Source organism: Arachis ipaensis, chromosome B1 (genome assembly GCF_059453495.1).
Source record: "Arachis ipaensis isolate K30076 ecotype BB chromosome B1, ASM5945349v1, whole genome shotgun sequence".
Lineage (NCBI taxonomy): Eukaryota > Viridiplantae > Streptophyta > Magnoliopsida > Fabales > Fabaceae > Arachis > Arachis ipaensis.
The window spans coordinates 110384984-110391445 of record NC_142436.1 but is presented as its reverse complement, the minus strand read 5'-3'; the positions used below and the strand labels follow the sequence as shown (position 1 = coordinate 110391445).

The following is a 6462-nucleotide window of genomic DNA, read 5'->3' as shown; positions in this document are numbered from 1 at the left end:
GCGCATCAAGTTTATGGCGCCGTTGCCGGGGATTGGTTTTCGATTGACAATTCTCAAATTGGAAATTAACTAGATTGAGCATTTTTTTTCTATTTTGAATAATTCAGTACAAGTTATTTGTTGAATTTTAATTTCTGCACTCGGTTACATGCTTTCTTTCTTTATGCCTTTAAATTCAAGCAACTAACTCACTGACTCACTAACTGTTTGAATTAATTCCTCAATTGCTCTAACCATACTCTTCCATTAACCAAGAGTATTTCACTTGTTTGTTGCCTGTGTTGTGTTCTTGTATGACAGGTAGGAGAGGAGAGACATCAACTCCTCCATATACCGAACCAGAGAGGACCCTTCATAGACTTAGAAGGGAAGCAAGAGGGAAGAGAGTAGTGGGAGAAGAGGAATCTGAAGGAGAATCTGAGGACAATTTTGAGGAAGCTTTAGATCTCAACATGGATAGAGAAGTTCACAACCATGAGAGAGCTGATGGAAACAATGCCATTCCTGAGAGGAGGGTTTTTAGTTCATACATAAACCCAACCTCTGGGAATTGTGGTAGCAGCATCCAGAAACCACCCATTCAGGCCAACAATTTCGAGCTCAAACCACAGCTAATATCACTTGTGGAGAATCATTGTTCATTTGGTGGAAGTGCTAATGAAGATCCCAACCAACATCTCACAAAATTCCTGAGAATTTGTGACACTGTGAAGTCCAATGGAGTCCAGGAAGATGCCTATAAACTGCTTTTGTTCCCATTCTCACTTAGGGACAAAGCAGCTAAGTGGCTGGAATCATTCCCAAGGGGGAGTCTAACAACATGGGATGAGGTGGAAAGCAAGTTTCTGGCACGTTTCTACCCCCCACAAAAGGTCAATAGGCTTCGATCTGAGGTTCAAACTTTTAGACAACAAGATGGTGAAACTCTCTACGAGGCATGGGAGAGATTCAAGGATTTGACAAGGAAATGCCCACCAGACATGTTCCATGATTGGGTGCAATTGCATATTTTCTATGATGGACTCTCTTATGAATCAAGGAAGGCTGTAGACCATTCATCAGGAGGTTCATTGAACAGGAAAAAGACTGTGGAAGAGGCCATTGAAGTGATTGAGACAGTGGCTGAGAATGAGTACTACTATGCATCAGAAAGGCACAACACTAAGGGAGTCATGGAGCTGAACCATGTTGATACAATTCTAGCCCAAAACAAGGTGTTTGCCAAGCAACTAGCAGAGCTTACCAGGCAATTAGAAACAAAGCAAGTGGCTGCAATACACACACAAGATCAAGAGGAAGTAAGCATTGAAGGAGGTGATTGGGAAGAGGCCAACTATGTGGGAAACCAACAAAGGCAATCATATGATCCACACTCCAACACTTACAACCCAGGATGGAAAAATCACCCAAACTTTGGGTGGGGGAACCAACAAACCCAACCACAAAACCACAAACCTTACAACCACAACCAACATAACAATTCCACATACCAAAACTCCAACCAAAGATCATACCAAACCACACAAAACACTTACCCCCAACCATCATATCATAGCCAAAATAATCAACCTACTCAACTTAATCCGAACCAACAATTTCAAGATCAATTAAACCGGATAGAAGGAATGATGGCAACCATGAGTCAAGACATAACCGAATTGAAAAGCTTCAGGGATGATGTGAGAGCTACCTTAAGAAACCATGGTGAAAAACTCAAGAGGATGGAGTCTCAAGTAGGAGAGCTATCTCAACAGGCCGTCAAATCAACTGCAGTGTTCCCTAGTGACACAGAAAAGAATCCTAAAGGGGAACAAAAGAGAGTGAGATGGGAAGAATGCAAGGCCATCACCATATTGAAGGAAGTTTCAGAAGAAGAAGGAATCAGGCCCTCAGAGCAGGAGCCAGAAATCTTGAAGGAAGGTGTGGAAGAAGTTAAGCAGGAAAGTGGAACTGAGCAAGCCAAGGAACTGCAAAAAGGCATGTTGGAAATATACCAACCAAAAGCACCATTTCCTCAGAGGTTAGGAGGAGGTGAAAAAGGGAAAACCTATTCAAGGTTTTTAGAGACATTTAACTCTCTCCATGTCAATATTCCCTTTCTTGAGATTCTCCATCAAATGCCTACACACATCAAGTACTTAAAGGAATTGTTAAGCAAGAAAAGAGTTTTGAAGGGAGGACAAACGGTAACAATGAACAAAGAATGCAGTGCTCTCATCAAGAAGGACACACTCTCTAAGAAAACGGACCCAGGAAGTTTTCATATCCCTTGCATCATAGGGGAAACAAAAATTGACAGAGGATTCTGTGATTTAGGAGCTAGCATAAATGTGATGCCTCTAACTCTTATGAAGAGGCTACAACTGAATGAGGTGAGATCCACTGATGTAATCATACAACTGGCTGACAAAACTCAGAAGCGAGCTGAAGGGGTAGTTGAAAATGTGCTGGTGAAAGTGGGGGATTATTATTTCCCCACAGACTTTGTCATTGTGGACATGGAGGAAAGCTACTTACACCCTATCATTCTGGGCAGACCATTTCTAGCCACTACTAGAGCACTCATAGATGTAGAACAAGGAGAGCTAATTCTGAGAATACATGATGAACAGCTCATTTTCAAAGTTTTCAAACCTGCATCTGAGCCTGAACCAGAACCTGAAAAGCCTAAGGATAATAGTAGCCATCTGTGTTTGGAGGAAAGTAATCCAGCAGCTGAAACTCTAAAACAATCCTTGGAAGGCAAACAAGAGTTGCAAGAGTTAAAGCCACAAGAATCAATGGAAACAGATCAGAAGGATCCTCCTGACATAAGGGTCAATGAAGAAATCCTCAAGAGAAAGGGAAGAATGATAGGGAAATTGCCAAGAGGGTGGAGAAACAAGAAAATTCCCACTGAAGGTTTTTCTCCGGGAGATAACGTGATATCAAGTCATTATCTGCCAATCCCACCTGGCCTCAAAACCATTCCTTCCCAGCTCCCTCAAGTGTTCACAATCAGGAAAGTTCTTTCTATGGAACATTTAGAGGCCATGAATGAATCAAGTGGGGACGTTTTCATAGTGAGAGGAGAAAACGTCAAGCACTACAATCCACCCTAACAAGGGACAACCGTCAAGCTAGTGACGTTAAAGAAGCGCTTCATGGGAGGCAACCCATGTTTTTAATATCCTTACCTTTTTTGTTTTGTTGTGCATCTAATAAAACATGGTTTCTTATGCATGAACTTGAATCCTCAGGACAACTGCTGAAAGAGTGCACTAAACATTGCATGTAAAATGCAATTTGTCTCTAAGTTTGGTGTGCCTGAAGGCACCCCAAATTTTATTCAAAATGCATTCAATTTTTCATTCAAAGTGCACAACCAAAGATTAAGTTTGGTGTTCCTCTTTGAACACGGTTCATGAAAGGCAAGAAGTTCCTCTGGATTTCGAAATTCATGACAAGTATACCATTCGCATGTTTTAATGCTTTGGTTTCAATTACTTAGGGTAGTAAATTTGTTTAGAATCAAAGAGCCAAGGTGACTATGATTTATTAGAATTAAGCACATTCATTAAGGACAACCAATATGGATTTCATGTCATCAGGAGACTTGACCAAACACTAAGTTTGGTGTCCAAATAATAAGTGTGCATACATGTAGAAGTCACGGCTATAAGCTCATAAAGACAATCATTGATTTACATGTGCAAGTACTATTCATAATTCACATGGACCGAAAAATGATAGCAAACTTGTTTGTTTGCGCAGGTACAAAAGAAAAGACAAAAATGGAGGAAAAAGACAAAGGGAGGTACGGTGCTTGGTCAAAAAGAAAATTCACAAGTCTTTGAAACTAACACATGGGAAAAGGAAGTTCTGCAAGAAAAGATAGCTACATGTACAACCTAATGCACCCAGAATACTTCCAAGAAAATGAAAAGCAATTCGTCCTTCTCCCTAATTCATATATTTACCATCAAGCCACCCTTCACAAATCACCCTAGCCGTCCATTTTGCACTTACGGGCACTATAAAGAACCACTTGGGGAACAAGTTCAACACCACCAAATCTCCTTCATGCACATTTCCTTCATCATAGCATAAACTATCTCTTGCCGAAAACAACCTCCCCACACTTCCAACAACACTTCTTGCTTCACCTTGTCAACTTTAGCTTGTCACTTACCAAAACTAAAGAACCAATGGCAGCTTCATCTAGCCACAAAAGAAGAAAAGACAAGCAGCCAATGGAGGAAAACAGGGAATTCGATGCATGGAGATACAGATCAGTTTTCCATGAGATTCAAGCCGAATGGATGAGACCTAAAACGGTACTAGCTGAGGTTCCCTTTGACCTTGAAAAGGATGAGTTCCCAGGTGTTTGGGAGAAGATCAAAAAGAGGAAGTGGGAGCTCCTGACTAAGCCAATCACAAAAATCAACATCAACTTGGTGAAGGAGTTCTATGCAAATGCAGTGAGGGAAGACTCAACCAAGAAACCCACATACAAAAGCTATGTGAGAGGGGTGGAAGTTGACTTCAGCCCCAAGGCAATCATGAAAACTCTTGGCCTGAAAAACATACATTTCAGCCAAGCGAGTTATGAGGAAAGGATGATAGGAGAACCTGACTACACGACTATTGCTGAAGATCTTTGTGCCATCAGAGCTGAATGGGTGAGAAAAACAAGAGGGGCTCCAAGAGTCTTGAGAAGGGGAGACCTAACACCTGAAGCTAAAGGGTGGTATGCAATAGTTAGGAGATCCATCCTACCCACTGCAAACTCTTCAGAAATAGTCCCTAAAAGAGCCATCTTGCTACATTGCATTATGGTGGGAGGGGAGATCAAAGTTCATAAACTCATTGCTGAACAGATACAAGAGTTTAGTGAGAAAAGTGACCCTGAATCCTGGCTCCACTTCCCTAGCACCATCATTAGACTATGCATCGATGCCCAAGTACCACTTGAGGATGAAAGACCTAATTGGCTATATCCTGGATTGGCCATAACTGCGTACAGAATGACTCTTGGCCCAACTCCTCCAAGACATACAAGAAGAAGAAATGAAGAAGGGCAACAAGTGGAAGCCGAGCAAGAAGCAGAACAAGAAGGACAGGAAGGAGAAGACAGAGAAGAAGAGCAAGAAGAGCAAGCAATTCCAGAAAGAAGACAACGAATTCCCAGAGACCCCATGGATATGAGCAGAATGCAGGAAATCATGGAAGGAATGTCTCAACAATACATGAGGTCTCAGGAGAGACAAGAGGACTTTCACCTAAAAATGATGGATATGCAAAGGAACTTTGAATCAAGATTCTTAGATCTGCAAAGGGAACAGAATTTACACTTACAGGAATCCTTCAGCCACATATGCCAGCACCAAGATGCCAATGTCTTGGCAATCAAGGAAGCCACCACTTTACAGAATGCAAGATACTCAGTCCAAGCTGATTACAACATCAGTTCGCAAATCAAGCTTAACTACATAGGGGAACATCTACACAAGATGGACCCAGCATTCCCAGCTTTTGATGAGTATTTCAAAGGGAGGAAAGAAGGAGAAATAAACAAGGCAATGATCCTTGAAAAAGGAGTGGAAGAAACGATGAAAAAGGCTGGATTCTGGAAAAAGCTCATAAGAAAAGACAAAGGAAGCACAAGTGGTCAAAAAGAGGCAGGAAGCAAGAAGAAGCAGGATCCCAAGAATTAAGAAGAACCAAGCAATAAATAAGAGGTGGTCTCGTTCCTTAATAATCAAATGATAATTGGTGAATTGTCTTTATGAACTTGTTTTCATCATAAGTCATTTAAGTGTTATGTGGAGTTTTTTTTTTTTTTTTTTTTTTTTTTTTTTTTTTTTTTTTAGCATGAGTGTCTGTTTATTGCTTTGAATAAAGTGAATGCCTAGATGTTTGGATATAACTTCACTTCTTAAACAAGTGCTTGTCATGCTTGTTCTGTTTCCAAAAATAAAAGAAAAGTTTGAACAAAAGTAACTTGGCTCAATTAGTGACAAATCAAGTAGAATTAAGTGGTGGTATGCATGCTTGATTGTTTAAGTCAGATCACTGGACATAGAGTGTAGAATTATCATTTTTTATGTAGAAATTGAAAACTGTCTATGGATCTTGATGAATAAATGTCTTTGGCCATGAAAAAGAAAGAAAAAAGAAGAAGAAAAAGCCACTGAAAAAAAAGGCAACCAAAAAGCAAAAAAATTGAGAAAATAAGCTAGGCACCAATGGTTTGAACTTCTGAGACAAATGCCTGTGGTGTTTATGTATTAAGGATATGCTTGGATGAATAGGTTCTGAGGAGTGTTTCAACACTTGGTAACTTGGGTTAACTAATCCGGGATTATCAACCAAAAGTCCATTATCAAGAGCAACCTAAATACAAAACATTTAGTCACACAAAGAGGTGCTGGGCACCAATGTCTCAAGAAGAAATGTGAACTAAAATGCCTGAAGTGGATA

The 6462-nt window shown here is 40.5% G+C and overlaps 1 non-coding gene across 1 annotated transcript; it reads right to left on the bottom strand.

Moving 5' to 3' along the window:
• Positions 1–878: 878 nt before the first annotated feature.
• Positions 879–982, bottom strand: LOC148577894 (small nucleolar RNA R71). The gene has a single exon (XR_015902801.1). It is a non-coding gene; the product is annotated as a small nucleolar RNA R71 (small nucleolar RNA).
• Positions 983–6462: the final 5480 nt, after the last annotated feature.